This window comes from Megachile rotundata, chromosome 4 (assembly GCF_050947335.1).
Source record: "Megachile rotundata isolate GNS110a chromosome 4, iyMegRotu1, whole genome shotgun sequence".
NCBI lineage: Eukaryota > Metazoa > Arthropoda > Insecta > Hymenoptera > Megachilidae > Megachile > Megachile rotundata.
The window spans coordinates 16628946-16653242 of NC_134986.1; the positions used below are offsets into that span (position 1 = coordinate 16628946).

Sequence of the window (24297 nt, forward strand, 5' to 3'; positions counted from 1 at the left end):
ATTTGGGGAGTTGGGAATTTGGGGGAGTTGGGAATTTGGGGGAGTTGGGAATTTGGGGGAGTTGGGAATTGGGGGAGTTGGGAATTTGGGGGAGTAGGAATTTGGAGGAGTAGGGATTTGGAGAGGTGGAGATTTGGAGAGTTAGAGATTTGGGGATATGGGAATTTGGGGATGTGGGAATTTGGGGATGTGGGAATTAGGGGATGTGGAAATTTGGGGAGTTGGGAATTTGGAGATGTGGGAATTAGGGGATGTGGAAATTTGGAGATTGGAGGAATTTGGGAATTTACGGATTCTGAATAGTCTTGACTGACGCATCTAATAAATAAATAGCACCGTAAGGATTAATTAGAGTTTGAGGTCTGCTTCAAGTATCACTGTACGTCGTGACACTTCATTCTATCTCGCATAACTCGATTTAGAAATTTTTATGGGAACATAATGACTAGTCAAAGTTTCTTCTTGATAAAACGCACCGTTTGAAGTATTCTCCTACAAGCAATGTTTACATTCAACAAAGAATCTCGAAGTGTGCAAACACAAAGAAAGTACGCCATAAAACTCTTGCATTAGCCAGAATTACGAGGGACGTGCATCTTTCGCGAACGTCGATTAGCTACGGTAGTAAAACATTTTCACGACACGACACGCTGTAAAATTTATCAGTCGCATCTTAATCGTGATAGCGTTTCTCCGGTACGCCAATTAACTGCTGCTATAAATCGCTTCTTCCTTGTTCGTCTTAGAAGCGAGATGCCTTCGAGTTTGACCCACATTTCGCGAACGAAATACTTGCGAGATAAATGAAGGATCGGAGGATGATACATCAATTTAATTATGACTTTCGAGTTTGATTAGAAATTTATGATCCTCTATATTGAAAATGATGCTGGAGAAAATTAAATTGTTTTCGTGATGTTGTGAAAGAGACTTGCTAGAGGTGGGCTAAGTAATTTCTCCAATCTCCAAATTTCCACGTGCCCTAATTCCTACATCTCCAAATTCCCACATTCCCAAATTCCCATATCCCCAAATTCCCATATCCCCAAATTCCCATATCCCCAAATTCCCATATCCCCAAATTCCCATATTCCCAAATTTCCACCTCTCCAAATCCCTAACTCCCCAAATCTCCACCTCTCAAAATTCCTACTCCCCCAAATTCCCAACTCCCCAAATTGCCACATCCCCAAACTCTCACATCTCCAAATTCCCAAATCCCCACATTCCCACATCCCCAAATTCCCACATTCCCAAATTCCCATATCCCCAAATCCCTAACTTTCCAAATCCTACTCCTCCAAATTCCCAACTCCTCAAATTTCCATATTCCCTAATTCCCACATCTCCAAATTCCCACATTTCCAAATTCCCACATTCCCAAATTCCCACATCCCCAACTCCCCAAATCTCCACCTCTTCAAATCCCTACTCCCCCAAATTCTCAACTCCCCAAAATCCCCACCTCCCTAAATCCCCGAATCCCCAAATCCCCAACTCCCCAAATTCCTCCAATCTCCAAACCCCTAAATCTTCTGCAGAAAAAAAAATTCGATGCAAGAAAATTTAACAAGTTAAGAAGTCGAAAGACAGTCATCTTCTATTCTGGTCGAGGTCGACTATGTTTAGAGAATTCATAAACGTTTACCTAATATAGAGGTAAGCATTCGCCATGCTATCGATTGCATGAATTTTGGCCGGTCTTTCTGTAAACCCGGATTCTTTATTCCGCCATAATTGCGGCGCGATTTACTTGGCAGCCAGTGTGGTTGGCTGGTGCTCAGCTTTTAGCCGACTGCTTTCGAGTGCAATGCGTTATTCAAATATGGCCGTAGGTAGCACACTCGTGAAAAATAAATCGATAACCTCCAGGGAGACCGAATTTATAGCCACGATCGACGGCGGAAACTTCAAAGGAGGCTTGAAATTTTCATTCGGTGATTGATTCTTTGTATGGTGATTAACGATTGCTGGGTACACTTTAATTTTGTTTGTCAAAATTTTGGTGCAAATACCAAATTCATATGGTAGATGTTAAGTTTCATTATATGACAAGTTTTATTACATGACAAGTTTCATGATATGACAAGTTTCATCACATGAGAATACTTTTATTTGTTGTTTACTTATTTCATTGCTTTTTGCTCATTTCTTAATGAAACATTTTTAGGCTGTCAACATTTTTGGTATGAAAAAATATTTTCACTATAAAAGATGTAAATTTTCTGAAAATAGTGGATAATGTATTTTACACAAATTAAATTTAAAGCAACTTTTAGTCTCAGTTCTTGCAACCCATACTTTGCTATACTTGTATCTAATATTCAATTAACCTGTTCTTTAATGAATGCTTAAATTGAGGTAACATATCGAGAACAGCGACCACCATTTTCATTTAGAAAATATACAAAACAATATATTCTGCATCAGTCAAACAGAAGTAAATTCTTCATTATTCATATGGAAATAAATTTTTCATTATGCAGACAGAAGTAAATTCTTCACTGTTCAGGCGGAAATAAATTTTTCATTATTCATATGGAAGTAAATTTTTCATTGTTCACAGGGAAATAAATACTTCATTATTCATATAGAAGTAAATTCTTCATCCATCAAACAGAAGTAAATTCTTCATTTTTTAAAAACAAGTAAATTCTTCATTTTTTAGAAACAAGTAAATTCTTCATTTTTTAAAAACAAATAAATTCTTCATTATTTAAAGACAAGTAAATTCTTCATTATTTAAAGACAAGTAAATTCTTTATTATTTAAAAACAAGTAAATTCTTCATTATTTAAAAACGAGTAAATTCTTCATTATTTAAAAACAAATAAATTCTTCATTATTTAAAAACAAGTAAATTCTTCATTATTTAAAGACAAGTAAATTCTTCATTATTTAAAATCAAGTAAATTCTTCATTATTCAAAAACAAGTAAATTCTTCATTATTTAAAATCAAGTAAATTCTTCATTATTCAAAAAGAAGTAAATTCCTCATTACATATTTAATCACAATCCAAATCCCTAATTAAAATTCTCCACCTTTAAAACCTTTAACCAATTTCCCGAGCGTGAGGCGATCGATTTTCAACTAAATTACATTCTCAAACAAACGAACGATAAAAAATGACCGAGTGAAAACAGTAGCCGATAATTACAATTATCTTCCAGCGTCACACTTTCATTGGATTCTTATCGCTTCCAAAACACCATCGCGAACGACGTAGAACGGCTAATGGAAAATATGGAGCTCAAACAGATAACGATCATTCCCTAGTGACGCAATGATGTTCTAGGTGTAAAAACGAAAGGGAAAAAAGGAAAGAATTTATCGACGTTGGGTAACAGTTCCAAGTAACCGGGACGTCCCGCAAGTGTCTTTCGTTATCGTGGAATGACGAATTTTTATCTTGCATATCGAGATAAGACATGCGTGATGGAACATACGTTTCCTCGTGAAACGCCGAACAAAGGTAAAAAATATCTGTTATCTAAATTTGGAGATAACTCTGTAGGAGTATTGGTTACTCGATCAAAAATTAGACAAAAATTGTATCAAGTCAGTTTAAAATTTTGTGTTGTTACAGAAGGTACTTCAGATAATTTTCTTTAAGAGGAGAAACTGTAATATACATCAAGAATGTGTATGATGCGTTGCAAGCTGAAGATTGTAAAGTTAAAACGATTATAGGATTAGACATGTTAAGGTTTTTGATATCGTTAATTAAGTGTCTCAACCTTGAAAGAACACTATGTTAGCTAGCTACTTGAGATGTGATGAGGTCAGAGTAAAAACCTAGTAAAAGTAAAAAAATCAAACAGTTGACAAAACTTGTATTTCAATCATTGTTATTATAAAACACATATCTAAATTCCAAATAACTCCATAAACAATCCATGTTTCAATATCTTTAACAAAATTAAGATCTATATTCCCTTCAATATTTTCATCCCTACAGCATCAAATAAATATAAAACATCACATTTTCAAAGAAATTTCAAGAGAAACTAAATAAGTCCCTGTCTTTCCTGCAAATCTCGATGAAAGATACATCCACATCCGATAAAACAAAAAGTGAGGGGTCAACCGATCGAGCCGATTGTTTCGTGTGAAGGGTTATGTTCGACATGGAAGGATCGACTCGATCGGTTATCGTTCCTTTAGACATTCTGTTCCCCTAGCTCTCGAGAGGATCGATCATCCGATTCCTCGCGAAAGCGTTCGTGTCGATGGCTCATCCTATCGACCCAAGATCCTCGTATCCTTTTATTCCCCTTCGAGAGATCCTTCGAGTTATTCGCGAATCATCCAGCAAGTTTGACAGAGTTCATGGGCGGGGTCACGTTTTACGAGCTGGACGTAAAATGGAGTCCGTATGTAGGTTACCAGGTTGGGATCGATACTTTGTGGTACACGAATTAACCGAACTTCAATGTGTAGGTTTAGTACTGTGTAATCGCTCCTGGAGCGATACGAGCTTCGGCGATAAGAATAATTTTGCTGTAATTTATCAAACTATGTGCTGTACTTATATGTGAAGTAATTTTGAAGGGTTTAACTCTAAGAGAATTGACAAAGGAGAGGATATTCTGATTGCAGGTCTTGAGGTTATTCTGATTGCAGGTTGGATTTTTTATATTCCGAAGGTGGTGAATTTAGATTGCGTAATGTAGCGATGAAAGAATAGGGAATGAAATTGGTGCCAAGAAACTATGAAATATTCAGCAGCCCTCGATACAAGTTAACGCGTGAAAGCTGATGTGGTCAGACATATTGTAGTATAAATTGTATATGTATTAAGACGGTTAACATAAAGTAACCCTAACCTGATCATAAACTTCTGAGTCTTGAGTCTCTTAATCTTAAAATCCTCAAGTTGGAACCTCCTGAAAATTCTTTGGAATTAAAAAATGTGCAAATCTGTGAATTGCATAATTTCTCAATCTTCAGATCTCTGAGTTTGAACATTCATATCCCAAATCCTTGTTGCGCGCCCAAATTTCTAAATTCGCAAACTTCAAAATCTTCAAACCAAATCTCCCAAAGCCCCGATTTCCAAGATTCCTGAAAGTCTTCAAGTTTCCCAAAATCTCCAAAGTCCTCTAAATCACTAAAGTCTCCAAAATTCTGAGGTCTAATCCCCAAAGTCTCGAATGTAAATCCCGAGTAACCAAAGTTCTGAATACCCCAAAATATTCGCGAATCCACCTACGGTAAATCGTGAATAACGCAAAGCCGAAAATATTCATAAATCCATCTACCTTGCGCCTAAGTAAATTAACAATCTTAATTCTGAAAATCCCAGTTCTAAGAGCCATCTTCCAATACCATAATTCCGCAGAAACGTTAATTTATTGAGAGAATTTTGAAGAATCCGCAAGCTATATTTCTCCGTGCAGGTAATGCAAGAAACCGCTCGTTATTTCTATAGAAAATTATCTCCGGGACGTATGTTTACCAGGATCTGCTTCTTTCAACATAGTCTCGATGTTGGATTGTTCCGAGCAGCTGAATACCGCTATCGTCAATGGGTTAATGTTTCCAAGATGTTAAGCGTGTCTTTTCGCATGTAAATGCCGTTGTGACGCAACGATCAAGGTGTCTGAGCATGCAATTATTCGCGATAAATTATCGATTGCACAACCGCGTCTCTGCTCGGGACAATTTGGCACGCGGTTTTTCGCCGATGTACATACATGCCGTCAATGCGAAACCGCTTTGTTCGTTTCGAGTAAACAACGCTGTAAATCCCAAGGATGCCGTTGACGGAATTTTAGCACCGTGTTTTTACCCTTCTCGGAGAAACACCGATTCGTCGTTGACTAATAATTATCGGAGTCAACAACTTTTTTCGGGGAACCTTTTCTAAAATCTTACGTCTCTTTGGAGATTCAACGAAACATGCATTAATTTGTGGTTATGCGATTTATATACATATCATACAAAAACTACTCAATCAGCATCTGATTATAATATTATAATTGGTGAAAGCTCTTATGGTATCACAAATGGTCCTCATAATTCGTCGATGCAGAATTGAATTTAGGAATGAATACATGTGTGCTAACATGTGTGATTTATATACATATCATACAAAAACTACTCAATCAGCATCTGATTATAATATTATAATTGGTGAAAGCTTTTATGGTATCACAAATGGTCCTCATAATTCGTCGATGCAGAATTGAATTTAGGAATGAATACATGTGTGCTAACACACATCTGGGTACATTATGTGTAGTTTGACTTGTGCGTTCGGTTTGAGACTCGTTATAACTTAAGTACTGTTTGTAATATATTGTACATACATGTCGTACATATTATACATACATGTACAAGTTTGATTTTGTAAGAAAAACCTGCAAGTGGACACTGTTGACCATATGTGCAATACGTATATGGACATACGTATACATATACATATATATCCACATATACGTATTGTACATATGGTTAACAGTGTGCAGTTACATATACATGTGTATGAACATACATGTATGGTACATATGGTCAACAGTGTGCAGTTACATATACATGTGTATGAATATATACGTACGATACATATGGTCAACAGTGTGCAGTTACATACACATGTGTATCTACATATATGTATAGTACATATGATTAACAGTATGCAGTTACATATACATATGTATCTACATATACGTATTGTACATATGGTCAACAGTGTGCAGTTACATACACATGTGTATGAACATATACGTATTGTACATATGGTTAACAGTATGCAGTTACATATACATATGTATCTACATATACGTATTGTACATATGGTTAACAGTGTGCAGTTACATATACATGTGTATCTACATATACGTATTGTACATATGGTTAACAGTGTGCAGTTACATATACATGTATATGAACATACACGTATGGTACATATGGTCAACAGTGTGCAGTTACATATACATATGTATCTACATATACGTATTGTACATATGGTTAACAGTGTGCAGTTACATACACATGTGTATCTACATATACGTATTGTACATATGGTCAACAGTGTGCAGTTACATATACATGTGTATGAACATATACGTATTGTACATATGGTCAACAGTATATAATAGCAGTTTTTTCTCACGAAATCAAACATATCAAATTTCGTACCCATGTCAATTTATGACGTACGATTTCAGCAGAGTATTCCAACGGAAATAGTAATGGTAATAAAAATTAGCGTTGTTCAAACGAGAAGGGTTAAACACGGAACAATCAGCGTGAAGTTCTCGCGTCAGATATCTACGAAGAAATGTTTGCGCAGGAATTCTATGGAACATGTTCGAACCGATAAGGGTATGAATAAGAATTTAAATTTGCCGAGTGTTGCGCAGTCCGACACGTCGACAGGTAATAGATTAACGCTAAGCGACGGTAAATAGTCGAAAGAACGGGAAAATTCTCATTTATCGAGAAAGCTAATTGCGACGTACCCTTGCGTCACTCGTAAAAGTTCATCTAAATCGACGCTTCGAGGAATTTGATAAAAAAAAAAAAAGTTACCAGCCTCGCACGATAAACGCGGAACGAACGGAAAAGAGACGCGCCACGACAGATGTCCATTTTCACGATGACGCGGGTTTTATCGATAACGACGCTAACGGGAACAACAATTATTTCCTTCCTTTCTTCGCAGTTTCCAATTAATTCCTGGACGTGTATCAATTAAAAGTAACGAGAGTTTCGAGGCTTTCACGGTTCGGTTTGTTACAGTTAATAACTGCTCGAGGTTTTCGGCCCCGATTTCGTACTCGAGAGGAAAATATTTTTAACGGTTTCGTATTAAACGTATTACAGATTTATCAGGTATCTCAGGATGCCGTGTATAATACAATATTTATTTTACACATGCTCACGCTTCGGATCGGTGATCAGCCAATTAAATCTAATTGGCTGACCAATTAAAATTGCAATTAAAAGTAACGTTTTTGATTTCGGATTCCCTGCTATTTTCCGATCAGGTTTTTCGTTTTTAAAGCCACCGGACCTGTTAATATATTAATTTCTACATGCAGAAATTTACTTGATCCTTGATAGTTACTGTTGCTCATAATTGCTCTGAGGTTGAAAGGAATACAAAACATTGTCAGACAAATTTTTCTTATGATCCTACAAATCATAAACTCGAAATTCAATCACAGTAAAAATATGAGTCGGATCTGACGTTTGAAGAGTAGAGTGTGTGACTGCTCACATTACAGCTGATTTGTCCAAATATAAATGAACAGTCTGAGTACTAACAGAACTCGTTAAGAACAAATAAATATTAAATTGAACGACATAGAAGAAATTACACGATCAAGAGTCAACAGAGAAAAAATAAAGCATGAACTTAGAATCCCAAGAACTTAAAACCATAGATGAGCAAAGTGAAGGTATCCCAGGTGGGTTGAGAGTTTCGATTCAGGATCGATGGTATCACGAAATTGAGATCGTGGGCGCCGATACCGTCTCTGATAACGCTTCCCCTCCACCTCGATATCAGTATCCGGTGGACCCTCCTCTGGCTATGTAATATCATCGCAATACCACGACGTTGATCGCGATAGAGCCGTTATACGTCGCGATAATCGCGTGCGTGAGTTAAGTATCGCGATAAAGCTCGCCTCGAACGGATAATTTCCACGACCGATGGATTTTTATTTTCGTCGATGTTCGTGAACACGCGACCGATATTCCACTGTCTAGCTGTATTTTTAGAGTGGTTTCAGGTAGGCTGGCTCTTTTCGATCGACGATCGATCACTGGTTGTTGACATCGTAATCGCGGAATTTGTTCGCTTTCGAAAATGCTCGGTTTTCACTCTTCTCGATATAACCATACAACTCATCGATGATTTATTTAGACAAATTTTATTTATTTAAGAGACAACTAAGAGACATTCTTTATTTCTTGTTTGGTCGTTCAAATTTGTTTTTAACTCTAAGTTAGAGTAATTGTACTTAAATTAGAGTAACTGTACTTAACTCTAAATTACTGTGCTTAACTCTAAATTACTGTACTTAACTCTAAATTACTGTACTTAACTTTAAGTTACAATAAACGAAAGAGTGACACAACACAGAATTTTCACAAAAGAAATTAAGTTTGAAATACAGAATAAAATTATAGAGCCGATGTTCATGAAAATACAGGTTATTCATACGGAAGTACTTTATCAATCACACAATTAAGGACAACTGTCCCCAACATTTCCGATCTTGAAGCAATCAATATATTAATACGCCTGAATAAATAATTATATTTTCTGGACTGCATCTGCCAGTGCAGATAATTGATACACTGTTTTCCCGACATTTTCAGTACTGTTTGACACAGTTCGACGAATACAATTAGCAATTTGTCCATGTAGATTTCATTAGCGTTGGTTACTGCAAAGATGTCAGTTACGTAATGAACGTCAATACGTCAATTATGCGAAGAAGAGAAACAACGGTCTAGAACGTAACAATGTCAATTATCAGTTCTTTGTTTCAACGATTAATGCGTATTATTCGAACTTGAAGGATCGAAGATGGAATCGATTATCTTCGAATTTGAGTCGCTCGAAATTATTTTCAAAAGACGAAACTTTAATTTTAGTCGGTTTTAAAATGTTGCAAGAGTATGTTCATATTTTTGCTCAATTATTGTAGACTATTCTTAAGGTCACTTAATTTAAGAATATTGCAAGGTTCAGTCACATGTATGTTCATATTTTTCTTCTATCTATTAGGTCTCGACTATTGTGGATTAATTTTTATGTCACTCAATTTAAGAATATTGCAAGGTTCAGTCAGAATTATGTTCATATTTTTTTACAATCTATTAGGTCTTGACTATTGTGGATTAATTTTTATGTCACTTAATTTAAGAATATTGCAAGGTTCAGTCAGTAGTATGTTCATATTTTTGTACAATCTATTAGGTCTCGACTATTGTGGATTAATTTTTATGTCACTCAATTTAAGAATATTGCAAGGTTCAGTCAGAAGTATGTTCATATATTTGTTCTATTTATTAGGTTTTGATTATTATGGACTAATTTTAATGTCACTCAATTTAAGAATATTGCAAGATCCAGTCAGAAGTATGTTCATATTTTTATTCAATCTATTAGATCTTGATTATTATAAAAAAATTTTAATGTCACTTAGTTTAAGAACATTGCAAGATCCAGTCAGAAGTATGTTCATATTTTTATTCAAACTATTATGTTTCGATTATTGTGGACTAATTTTAATGTCATTTAATTTAAGAACATTGCAAGATTCAGTCAGAAGTATGTTCATATTTTTATTCAATGTATTAGGTTTCAATTATTGTGGACTAATTTTAATGTCACTTAATTTAAGAACATTGAAAGATTCAATCAGAAGTATGTTCATATTTTTATTCAATGTATTAGGTCTCAATTATTGTGGATTAATTTTAATGTCACTTAATCTAACAACATTGAAAGATTCAATCAAAAGTATGTTCATATTTTTGTTCTATCTCTTAGGTCTCAATTATTGTGGAAGAATTTCAATGTCTCCTAATTTAAGAATATCGACAGATTCTATCAGAAGTATGTTCATATATTTGTTCAAATATTAGGTCTCGACTATTGTGGATTAATTTTAATGTCACTCAATTTAACAACATCGACAGATTCGATCAGAAGAATATTAGTGTTTTGCTCAATCTATTTCTCGACAATCGATCACGAGATAATTCTAAAGGATTAACCAAGCTTAGGCGCCTAGATAACTTTTACAACGTAACAAGTCACTCTGCACAAACACTTTGTTACTGTGGCGCCGTATATCCTCACGTTGTATCGCCACGCGTATCGCATGGTGCAGCCACGTTCTACCAAACAATAGAAAGTAGCAATAAGCTTATCAGCGATGCAACTCCGTACATTTCCCGTACAGAATCTAGCAACGCTTCCCGTTTGGTTATCATACTCCGTTTCGATGACGAGCAAAAAAGTCGCGATAAGGTTTCCAAATTGTTCAAACAGAGTAACCTGCGACGTTTTTGGATGACTTACACGTGTCTGTCGAAATAACGAAATTTTACGCGAGAGCATACTTTATCTGCATCTAAACAGTGAGATAAAGCCTCAGAGAATGAAGAAACCGGAGCCATAAATCAATTGTAGCTCCACATCTTCGAGATTTTACGTCTTCGTTTATTTTAAATTTGATGCAAAATGGAATTTGGTTCAAAGCGACAGAATTTTATGACTAAGAATTTACGCGGCAGAATTTTCCTTCGATATATGACGGAGTATAAACTGGAATCATCGAAACGTTTATAGCGGTCTTCTTTGTAAGCTGTCACGGGGTCGATCAGGGTAGCGAAAGGTTTCGTTCTAAACTGGACGCGAAGCACCTGGCGGACTATAGCCGATAATGCTTATGCACGACTTGCTTCGACCACTTTGAACTTGGGAGCTCGTGTAAATCGTATGGAAAACAGGCTACTGGGTCACTACACACACTGGTCAACATTCCACGTCACAAACGTGTGGTAAAATCTATCGGAAAATTTTTCTTCGCTTGTTCGATTCACTCTTACTTTTACCACGTGTGGAACACTGTGTGCAGCGACACGTGTGTTTGCTTGGTCAGTGGGGAATTTGGGGGATTTAGGGAGTTGGACGTGTGCGTTTGGGAATTTGGGGAATTAGGAGATTTGGGAGTTTAAGGATTTGGGAGGTTAGGAATTTGGACATTTGGAGATCTGTAACTTTGAGAATTTGGGCATTTGGAGATCTGAAACTTTGAGAATTTGGGAATCTGGAGATTTGGAAGTTTGAGAATTTAGGAGTTTAGGAATTTGAAGATTTAGGGATTTGAAAATGTAGAAATTATGGGATTTAGGGACTTGGAAATGTAAAACTTTGGGATTTGTAGATTAGCAATTTCGAAGTTTATGAATTTGGAGATGCAGGCATTTGAAAATGTAGAAATTTGGGAATTGAAGGATTCAGAGATTTATAAGTATATTTTGAAAATTTAGATCCTTTCCCATACAACAGTTCTCCACATAAGACTCTCTCTGCAGATAAATATTCTCCTCAAAGTTCTCATAATTAGTCTCCCTAAAAAGACTCCTTATGCCACCTATTCAAATCATCCTCATCCGAAAACGATTCCATCAAGTTCCACCAAACAAAGAAACAAATCCACAAGGGTAGAATTTAGCATACTGCAACAAGGTCTAAAAACAGATTACAATTTCATTCCCCGATGTGGTTGATAAAGCTCGCTTTATTACAGAGCGATATTATCGTCGCAGAAACAAAACTGCTATAGTTGCCTATATTTTCACGTGTTACGCTTTCAACCCCATTACAGTTACTAAGGGAGCTAACTGTGCTACGGTAGTTGACCCAGAACCCGATTCTATAGAACGATCAATCCTCACAAACGATCCAAACGTTTCAACTAAGCAAACATCCTACTTGAAAAGTTAATCAAACTATCCGTGTATCGATATTATCAAAGTAACTATACACGGTTATAGAAAGACCTCGGTCACGTAATCTTTAACGGGAATCCTCGCCGAGAATCACGGCGAAATATTGTAATTTTCATGCGTTGGAATGAAGCGATAAAACAAAATTGCCGGTTACACGGGTAATATCGCGTAAAAATATTTACCTGGTACATGTGAAAACATCGTGCAATGTTACGTTGTAAAATTGATCTGAAATTTAGCTTGGGAGATGAAGCTTGCATATTTGATATTCTCACGTTTGAGTTTATAGCAATTTTACAGGATTCATAGCAAATTTATGAAGTTATTATAAATTATTTTATAAATTTATAAGCAGATCTACAGTAGAGTACAGTAGGGTAGAGCATAGCAGATAGTACGTAAGGGATATCAGATATTAGAGTACAAATAAATTTCTGAATTTATAAGTAAACCTATACAGTAGAGTACAGTATATAGTAGGTAAAAAGGGAAAGCGGTGTACATTCTTCAAGTTAATAAATTTCGAAATTTCAGATTTATAAGCAAATCTGTACAATAGAGTACAATAGAGTACAGTAGTAATCCTATGTGTAGTAATCCAGCGTGAGGATATCCGACGAGTAGTAATCCAACGCGTGGATATTCAACGCGTAGTAATTGAACGCGTAGTAATCCAGCGTGAGGATATCCGACGAGTAGTAATCCAACGCGTGGATATTCAACGCGTAATAATTGAACGCGTAGTAATCCAACGCGTAGTAATGCAACGCGTGGATATTCTAAGCGTAGGAATCTAACGCGTGGTAATTTAACGCGTAGGTATCCAACGCGTGGTAATTCAGCGTGTGGATATCCAACGTGTAGTAATCCAATGCGTGGATATTCAACGCGTAGTAGTACAACGCGAAGTAATCCAGTGCGTGGATATTCAACGCGTAGTAATCTAACGCGTAGTAATGCAACGCGTGATAATTCTAAGCGTAGGAATCTAACGCGTGGTAATTTAACGCGTAGGTATCCAACGCGTGGTAATCCAGCGTGTGGATATCCAACGTGTAGTAATCCAATGCGTGGATATTCAACGCGTAGTAGTACAACGCGTAGTAATGCAGTGCGTGGATATTCAACGCGTAGTAATCTAACGCGTAGTAATGCAACGCGTGGTAATTCTAAGCGTAGTAATGCAACGCGTGGTAATTCTAAGCGTAGGAATTTAACGCGTGGTCATCTAACGCGTAGTTAACCAACGCGTGGTAATCCAACGTGTGGATATCCAACGCGTAGTAATCCAACGCGTGGATATTCAACGCGTAGTAATCCAACGCGTAGTAATGCAACGGGTGGTAATTCTAAGCGTTCGAACCTAACGCGTACTTAACCAACATGTAGTAATCCAACGCGCAATAATCCAGCGCGTAGCAATCCTCGCTCCCTGATTGGTCCATGTTTTTCCTTAATAATTCAACAACGAAGCTTCGCACCCCATTTCTGCAAAATGAAATCTCATTCAAAATCACATCAACTACCCCCTATTTCAAGAACCTACACTAGTTGTGAGACACCCTGTACGTACACGTTCTCTAATGTCCCCCGTTCAAAGACTACATGAAGTAAGGGTGAAATTTAGGACCCACACAAAGTAGCGAATACACGCGAAATAATGAAAATGGTACATTCGTAAGAGTCGGTGTTAATAAAGTTAGTATATCCGTAGTTAGAGAACATGTAGATTCCGAGACGGTCTGTAATCGTGCTGGACACGTGTATGTGTAAGGTCGTTGTCGAGGGTTAAAATTACGTCGAACTACACAGGGCAACTCGAGATTCGTTTGGCAAGCCTGTCATTTTCTCGAGTGCCCTTAACGAGCCCTGGCCGTGCCTCGCCCTTTTCGTGCCACCCTCGAAAAATGCAACCCCTCTCGACCGGCCTCGAGATCCAAGGTGAAATAAAAGCTGTTACGCCCGGTAACGAGCTCGGAACAAGCAATAACGTCGCATGGAAATTTATTACGGTAAACATGCTCCCGTACCCCGGCTTACATCCTTGTTTTTCATTGTGCCGCGTTATAAAATATATATAAGCTCGAAATAATTGCCACTAGGCCACCCCTTTGCGAAGACACGCTCGAAAAAAAGGACTTTTATACGCCCCTTCAGAACCCACTTTCATGATCTCTGTTTCGTGACTGTCGCAGATTAAAACGGGGAAAAACGTTTGGGACTTTTATTTCATTTACGACGAAGACGTAGAGGAAATTAATTTAGAAACTTGCACTTTTGGGGTTAGTTTTATTAGTTCATTGAGTAAGTAATAAAAGAGTGTATATTCAAACTCTCTGAATTTCAAATTTAATTCTGAAAAGTGTTTCCACCCTAATCACAAGTTTAACACAAGTGTAAAATTCGAATCGATGAATTCAAATTTCATCAAACCGAATATCGAAGGTTTCTATTATCCTCAATACGGATTATTAAGGAAATTAAGCATCTTTTTAATTTAGCGTCAATTTCAATTATCGTTGCAATTCCGGTATGCATAACCGTTTGTCCCCATTACCGAACTATTTCGCGAAACGCGAATTAAATTTGAATTATTCAGTTATTAAATTCGCAGCGCCGAGAGAGACATTAAAGCGTTAAACTACGTTACAAGAAAATAATCGTGCACACGGTTTAATTAAAAAAGAGAATTACTTATTCACGTCACTCGGAGAGTAGATCTCGTGGCGTCAAGTAGAAGATTACCGTAACTAATCAGACACTACTCGCCACCGAGACCATGCATTATGGACACCTACTCGGAACCTGAAAGTTTATGCATTAGCGAGTTTCTTTGTTTCATAATCGATTACGTAAAACGACGAGACCGCGAGATTGGAGAATTTCACGGAATCGAGACAATTCGCGGAGCACACTCGAGAATCGATTGTCGCAAACGAGCTCAGACGATTTTTGCAAACAACACCGGTGGCCTATAAAACCGAGCCAGATACCCCTTCTGCGCTTGGCTTCGTTATATTGGATTCTGCGAATCAATAAACCTCGCTTGCGTCACACGACCACGTTGATCCTAATGCAACGCGGTTGCAACGATCGTTCGAGTCTACAATAAAACAAAAGAATCTTCGACTTTGTTCCGCGTAGAATTCGCTCCTTTGTTGCGGTATGGGAACGATTTAATTTTATGGATTCGTGGAACGTTCGATTTACCGATGATGTAAGTTGTATTTTTATGTCAGATATGTTATATCGCGTTAAATTTCTTTGAGGTAAATCCCTGTGGGTTATATTTCTGTCCGATAAATTCCGACGTGTTAAATTCGATTGCGCTGTAAACGCGTTAAATTTCTACGAGTGAAATTCCAGTGCGTTAAAGTCTTGCACTTGAAATTCATGCGTGTAAAATTTGTATAGGTTAAACTTCTGTGGGTTAAATTCCTGCGCGTTAAATTTCTGTAGGTTAAATTCCTACGCGTTAAACTTCTAGGAGTTATATTTCTATGCGTGAGATTTTTACGCTTTAATTTCCTACGCGTTGTATCACCATGCGTTAAATTTCTACGCGTGAAATTTCCTCGGATTAAATTCCAACGCGTTGCACTCCTACGCGTTAAATTCCTATGCGTTAAATTTCTACGCTTTAATTTCCTATGCGTTGTATCACCACGCGTTAAATTCCCCTGCGTTAAATTTCTACGCGTGAAATTTCCTTAGATTAAATTCCTACACGTTATAGTCCTACGCGTTAAATTTCTACGCTTTAATTTCCTACGCGTTGTATCACCACGCGTTAAATTCCTTTGCGTTAAATTTCTACGCGTGAAATTTCCTCAGATTAAATTCCAACGCGTTGCACTCCTACGCGTTAAATTCCCCTCCGTTAAATTTCTACGCGTTAAATTCCCCTGCGTTAAATTTCTATGCGTGAAATTTCCTCAGATTAAATTCCTACGCGTTACACTCCTACGCGTTAAATTTCTACGCTTTAATTTCCTACGCGTTGTATCACCACGCGTTAAATTCCTCCGCGTTAAATTTCTACGGGTTATACGCCTACGCGTTAAATTTCTACGCGTAAAATTTCCTCAGATTAAATTCCAACGCGTTGCACCCCTACGCGTTAAATTCCTATGCGCTAAATTTCTACGAGTTTAATTCCTACGCCCGTCAATTTTTATGCGTAAGATTCCTACGTATTAAATTCCTACGCGTCAGATTTCCATGCGTTGTACCGTTATACATTAAATTTCTACACGTTTGCTCAAGTTAAATTATTACGCGTTAAACTCCTACACATTAAACTTCTGGGCGTCAAATTCCCTTGGGTTGAATCCCCACGGGTTAAATTTCTACTCATCAGACTCCTACGCGTTGCATCACAACGTGGTAAACCGTCGCGTTAAGTTCCTACGCGTTAGATTCTCACGCGTTAAATTCCTACGCGTTACATTCTCGCGAGCTAAATTCCCGCTATATCTCCACATCCAGTTTCTTCCTATTTCACCTATCAACGTCAGTTTTATAAAGTCCTACCGTTATCCGTCCACCATTTCCCAGAAAACAAATGCTGATTCTAAGAAAAAGTAGATACACCGGAAGGGTATAATAAGTTTATTGATAGATGAATTACGGTACGGTTACAACTAGGCAATGGTTCGTGTGTTTCTTAGCGACTGTTTTCCATATTGAATTTCAAGCACTTCATTAATCAGGCACAACGATTCGTTTTACAAGCAACCCAAAGAAACTGACGAAGGGAAAGTTCTTTGTTTGATCGTCAAGGCTCGTTGAAGTTGATGGAGAAAGCAGTGACATTTGGTAATAATGCTTCTTTTTCAGTATTCATCATCCGTGACCTGAGAGAACTCCGTTTGACATATCGTTTTCCCCCCGGCTTGCTTTCTCACGACAAAACACTCGCGATTCTTAAATATTGCCCGTAGCATGTCGCGACCTTTACAAATAGGATTCTTCCTTCTTTAGTTATCTCGTTTTGTCTCTGTCATGCTGTTAAACAATTATGTTCCTCGTGTTCGGTAATTATATGCATACATTTATTGTCACGTATACAAATGTGTATATTATGTACACAAATGTATATTTGATGTACTCATTTATATTTATACACGTTTATATTGGTGAATATCGACTGTATCCCCATCAAATTTTGCATTTTCTGTGTCGCACCGGTACAAGTGGATTGCAAAAATTCCATCGTTTTTCGTACGGATCAAAAAAATATTATTCCGTCGACGAGGATGACTGAACAAACGCACCCAAATGTCTGGAATAATAAAACGTATGAAAATGTTTGTACGTTTTCTTCACGATTTCTTCGTCGGATCATTCGTCGAACAATAACAGGTTTACGGCTAACCATACTGTTTCAGTTAGACGTAGGAAATAAATCGGCGTATTTGATTTCTGTAGACTCTCGTTACATTGCCACTTTTACTTTGCAGTAACAGTAACGTTTAACGGTACAAATGTTCTTCGTATTTCATGCGAATTGCACGGTATGCGACACGGGGAATGATAAAATATCTTGAAATTACATGTGAATTAAATTCTCTAAAAAAGAACTACGAAATTCATTTGCTGAGTCGGTGCTTTTTAAGCGGAAACGTAATAATTAACCGGTAGACTAAGGTTTCATATTCACGAATTAAATTTTACATTGTCAATCCACGCTAGAAACATTCATTACGAATGTTCCATTACCTTCTGTAGAACAATACCTCGTAGTTATTACATTTCAAACTTTCAAATAACGCACGATGTAAATTAAACTTGATATAAAACTCGCTATGAAATTTATTCTCTCAAGTCCTTTTCTACTAACACGTGATTTTTCACACTCGACAGTTCATTTACTCCAAAAATGATATAACAAATTATCTCTTCGCAGACGCTGCAAATTTCTCAAACCATAAAATTCATTTAATCATCGAGTAACACCTGAGTGTGACTAATGTTCCCCGTATTTGAACCGTGACCCACAAGTGTGACCGTGTTAAAAGACAACAGGGTTAACAGCGCATAATCCGCGACAAAAAGCTCCACCTTTCGCGACCGCTGCTCGTTTGTCTGTTTCTTTGCGACGGGACGGTTTGTTGTTCTTTGTTCAGTTTCAACAAACAGCGTAGAAAATACACGGCGAGTTTTGGCTTCCCGCCGCTTTTAATTAACGGTGTCCCTCAACAGAGCCACTATTATTTTCACGTCGAAATATTTACATCACAAGGATATTTTTGCATAGAATTCAGGGAAAACATATTTTTCAAATTTATATTCAAACCTTGAAATAAATGTGCACATTTTTCAATTTTCAAGGTTGGTAATTTATTAAGGTGCAAGTATGATGGTGGCAATAATTTGGACATATGGAAGTCTGAAATTTATTGCAAGGTTTTTATGTTTGCAGGTTTAGAGACTTTTGAGGACTCATATCTTTAAATTCAAGGCTTTAAATACTAAAATTATTAGATTACCTAATTTTTTTAGTTTCAAGTTTCTGTATTCTCGCATCCCTAAATCCTCTTATCTACAGATTCCAACATTTCCAGATTCCCATATTCTTAGATCTTCACATCTCCAAATTCCCACATCCTTAGATCTCCACATCCCCAAATTCTCACATTTCCAGATTCCCACATTCTTAGATCTCCACTTCTCCAAATTTCCACATCCCTAGATCTCCATATCCCCAGATTCCCACATCCCCAAATCCCACATCACCAAATTCTCACATTTCCAGATTCCCACATTCTTAGATCTCCACATCTCCAAATTCCCACATCCCCAGATTCCCACATCCCCAAATCCCACATTCCAAAATTCTCACATCCCCCATTCCCACGTCCCCAAATTCTCACATCCCTGATTCACACATCCCTCGATCTCCACATCCCCAAATTCTCAAGCTCCAAAATTCTCTAATTCTCCAAATTCTCAAGTCCCCAAATTCCCAAATCTCCAAATATTAAAATTCCCAAATTCCCTAATTGCCCCATTTCCAAGTGTCTGTATCTCCACATCCTCATATCTCCATATCCCCATATCTCCACATCCCCATATCTCCACATCCCCATATCCCCACACCCCAAATCCTAAAATTCTCCAACCCCCAAAATTATTAAATATTTAATAGCCGCATCCTAAAAGCACCGATTCGTAAAAAGAAAAATTTAGGTGATGAAAATTCGATTTTCTTTCCGTTCGCTCGTAAACCGTGTCTACACGGGGTTGCTTGATGGCCTAGTAAACGGCGAATGTGGCAGGGAAATTTATTTCCACCACGGGTTAGGATGAATTGTAGCGTCAGCGAGAAACTCGTTCCATTTTTCCTCCGGTCGGAATTTGTGTTTCGTATTTTCACGCTCGCCTCTTTACGGCAGTTCGCAAAGGCATTAGCGAAAAACCCCCCTGGGCGAGATTGAATTTTCATTCCGATCGGTCAGCGGAAAAATAGCAACAACAAGTGAAACGTTTAAGCCCGTAAATCAGCGTCGAAGAAAAAAGAATAACGCTGGATTGATATGTTTAATGAAATCGTTTTCCAATGAACGCACAAACGAGAACGTTTTAATTGCTAGCGAGTCCCAAAAAAAGCTAGGAGAACAAATGTTTTTTCAGTGTACGGCTTTTTGTTCGATACTGAAAACAACAGGGTCAGCTAGCGAGAAATGGAACGATCTTTTTCTGGAATTTAATTGAAACGTGTTTCGCAGAAACTACTGTCGAGACAGGATAGAGCGAATTGCTTTCCCTCCATTTCACGGTTCCTTGTTTCAATCTATTCTCTGTTAAATGCGGCTTTCGAGGAGGTAAACGATGAAAAACCGCTCTCTGTTTCCTATTTTCTCCTAAATAATACCTCGATCTACGATTCTTGCGATCTCGTAGCTTCCTTACGAACTCCACGTTCAAATTTATCCTCTCAGAAATATTAATACTATCACATTCATACTCTTCCTCGTTGTTACCACTATCAGATACACTATTCAATTTTTAAGCTGCTAAATTTCAAAATTGGTAAATTTTTATGACCTGCTATTTTTACTCGACTAAATTTTTATGGCGGTTTAACAAAGATATTTATCTGATAAAAGCTACAATTTTACAAATTTCCTAAGTTATTTTAGGAAATATAGAAGCGTGTACACTACCAAATTTCATTTCATTTCATCCCTTAAATTACTTCTTCATCCTAAATTTCAAAATTTCTATTAAAGACTTAGATCGCATACCAGCATAAATTTACTGGAAGGAAAAATTGTCGAAACAACGTGTAGTACCCTGGCCACGGTTAATCACGTCGAAACGCACTGGCAATCTCCAATAATCGCTTTTCCGGCGCGTTCGTGCCGCTACAATAATGGAAAGGGTCCGCGGGGCGAGCGAATCGTCGCGCGATAATTAACAGAGGACACTAATTACGAAAGAGGCGTGGAGTTCGCTGCTGCGTACCGAGCACGATTGATTTTATACCCAACTAAACCCGTCGCCTAACCACCCCCGCAAAACCCCTTTCGCGTCTCCTTTTTCCACCCTGACTACGTTTAATCTCTCTTTCGTCGTGGAGAAACGTCGGAGACAGAATTTATTACCGTCGAGAATATTCTCCGTTTTCAATAACGGCATATTAATTTTCGGACCGACGAAACGTTAGACGAACCCCTTAATTATCAAACGATTTCTCGACCCTCTCGCGAGATTACCAGCTCAACTAATTTCCAAATTGCTGAACGCTTCTTCGCTAGAAATCGCGATTATTGTTTAGAACAATTCACTAAATATCTTTAATTAAGACTACTTTAATAAAATACATACTCTGACTGTTATTTTTAATAACATTTATTTAATAAGAATAAAATTTATTCTTTAAATAAAATGAATGGACACCATGCTACCTTGAAGTTACAAATTTTTAAAATGATCAACATAAACTTTGATAATATTGGTTATCTTTTTAATGTGATATTAAATGTTTATACTGTGCGAACATTTCATTGAAACTCTTTAGACATCTTTAATAAGAATAAAATTTATTCTTTATATAAAATGAATGGATTCGATGCTACCTTGAAGATACAAATTTGTAAAATGATCAACATAAACTTTGATAATATTGATTATCTTTTTAATACGATATTAAATGTTTATATTGTGCGAACATTTCATTGAAACTCCTTAGATATCTGATATGATGTTTTTGTAAAATTTATGCAGATTTGTAGCTCAAGTTTATAATAATTTATTTATTGTCGATCCTACAAGAAATTAAAAGACATCACCAAATACACTATTTCTTTTGTAAAAATAATTTTGAGGTATGTAAAATTATGAATTTAATTTTTCACCTCCTTTCATCCCCAATTTTCATCTGCAAATTTGTCCACATAAGTCCAGTTGCCTCAAATAATTTAAACTGACAAAGATAGCCTAAAATAATTGAAACTGCTGATAAAGGTCTATCAAATTTTGAAATCGATTTAAGACTTCATATCAGAAGTAGCAAAGATATCGAGAGCCCGGACATTCTCGGCTGAAGAAGCGGCGACGAGGGTGGTTTCGGTGTCCAGATCGAGCTGACGTGTTTGTACGGGCCTCGAAAGCTTTATTTGCCGAGCGAGATTTTCCAATTAAACCGTGATTAATCCACGGTACGGATGCTTAGGGCCGAATGTTTACGGCACGAGGGAAATAAGTTGGTGGTATACAGGGTCGAAAATCGATACACCCCTCGTGTGACGAGGAGGGGCGGTGAGAGGGTGCAGAGGAATCGACGATAATCCGATTTCGATGGACGGCACGAGTTGGATAATTCGTTTGCCTCTCCATCCTTTTCGTTTCGCTCTATCATCGATGGGACTATTGAATTCCGTTTTCCTCGATTCGCGTGACTCGAATCGCGAAAAAATTCGAACTCCCCGGGAAATAGCGATCGCTATCGTTCGAAAACGATTTCGCGATAGCGGGGGAAACTGTTCGCCGATAAAATTGTTTGTTTCGGAACGGTTATTTGTATCGCTGCAATTTTTAACGATTACAAACGATGGCTAATTAAACGGAACGACGATTAATCGACTCATGCGGCTTTTATTTAAACAGCCCCGACGGTTACGGTGTTACCTTTATTTTTATTTTAGGGGAAACAAATTGAACGGCGCGGAGGAGGATCGTTTTCCTGAAATAACTTTTATTGTTCGACGGAAATACACCAACGTTTCTGAAGCTGATACAGGTAAAAATATAATCAGATTAAATATTCAGTGTATCCGTTGCTCTCTCGGTGTACACTGAATGATACATCGAAGTCGTTTCAACGATCGAGAAAAGATATTAATTAAACTCTCTGATGTGTTCGTTCTCTATGCACAATGTTTGTCAATGGACACAATTCTCACGTGATAATATGCCGTAACAAGTATTCAAGAGCGCGAACGACGCAAATCAAGATACGCGAAAGCGTTTCAAGAACGTTTGAGGAAATATTTAACCAGCATATAATTAGGCTTGAACTTTCCTCGTTGATCACGTGGCTTAACGATGGCCATCGAGCGTAAAACGGTCGAGACGTATATACGACATAAAATATTTAAAAATATTTCCAACTTGTACTACATGAAACAATCGTTAAAACGATATTCTTTCGACTTCGATTAGTCATAGCCAAAAATATGATCGGAAAGTCGAATAATTACCGCGAATGAAAGCAATGTCGTGGGAATTACCGCGTAAACAAGAACAAAGTTTACGCTCCTGTTTTTTTACGGGCAATTAGTCTATCAACTCGTTCGAATTAATTAATTCGTTAAACGCGACTCGCTCGCTGATGCGTCACGCCATCTCGAGTAGTGTCTGCGACCTTGCTATTATTATCGCGCTATTTTCGTAACCAATACCCAGCCGATCCCGTGCAGTAATTAAATAAACGAAATCCGTGCTACGTTTTGACCCACTAAACTAAACCCTCGCCTAATTCGTTGATCTTGTTCGAGAACCGCGAGCGAGTCACGTCGGAATGGAAATCGCCGTTTTCGCGATAGGAAAAACGTTACCAACGATGCTTGCGACCTTAATGTAATTTGTCGTAATAGGCGTGTTTGTTCAATGTAACAACTGGAGACTGAGTCAGCTCTAGTTTGCTCTAGATCGTTCTGTCGCGATGACCTTGAAGAAAAACGAAACCCTCCGCGTCCTCGAGGACTCAATGACGAATTTTCCAAATTTTTCAACTCACTGATTTACAGCGTGAAACAGACAAGCTTTAAGTTACTGCTAAATTATCTATTTTACGAACCATTTATGTCGCGTCATGACACGGGAAAAGATACTGGTTAATCTTTTTACGATTATTTGTAAACTCGCACATGGAATATAAAACGAAAATAAAAGTATTTCCTATAACTCCAAAAATTTTAGTTCGATTTAAAATTATGCAAACTTTGACACATATTATAAAACGAAAATAAAAGTACTTCCTATAACTCCAAAAAATTTTAGTTCGACTTAAAATTATGCAAACACTGACACATATTATAAAACGAAAAAGAAGTATTTCCTATAATTTCAAAAAATTAAGTTCGATTTAAAATTTTGCAAATATTAACACATATTATAAAACGAAAATAAAAATACTTCCTATAATTTCAAAAATTTTAGTTCGATTTAAAATTATGCAAATATTAACACATATTATAAAACGAAAATAAAAATATTTCCTATAATTTCAAAAATTTTAGTTCGATTTAAAATTATGCAAATATTAACACATATTATAAAACGAAAATAAAAATACTTCCTATAA

The 24297-nt window shown here is 37.1% G+C and overlaps 1 protein-coding gene across 2 annotated transcripts in view; it reads right to left on the reverse strand.

Annotated features, from left to right (window-relative positions):
• Positions 1-24297, reverse strand: part of LOC100883779 (uncharacterized) — a 208539-nt gene that overhangs the window by 125032 nt on the left and 59210 nt on the right. The window lies entirely within an intron of this gene.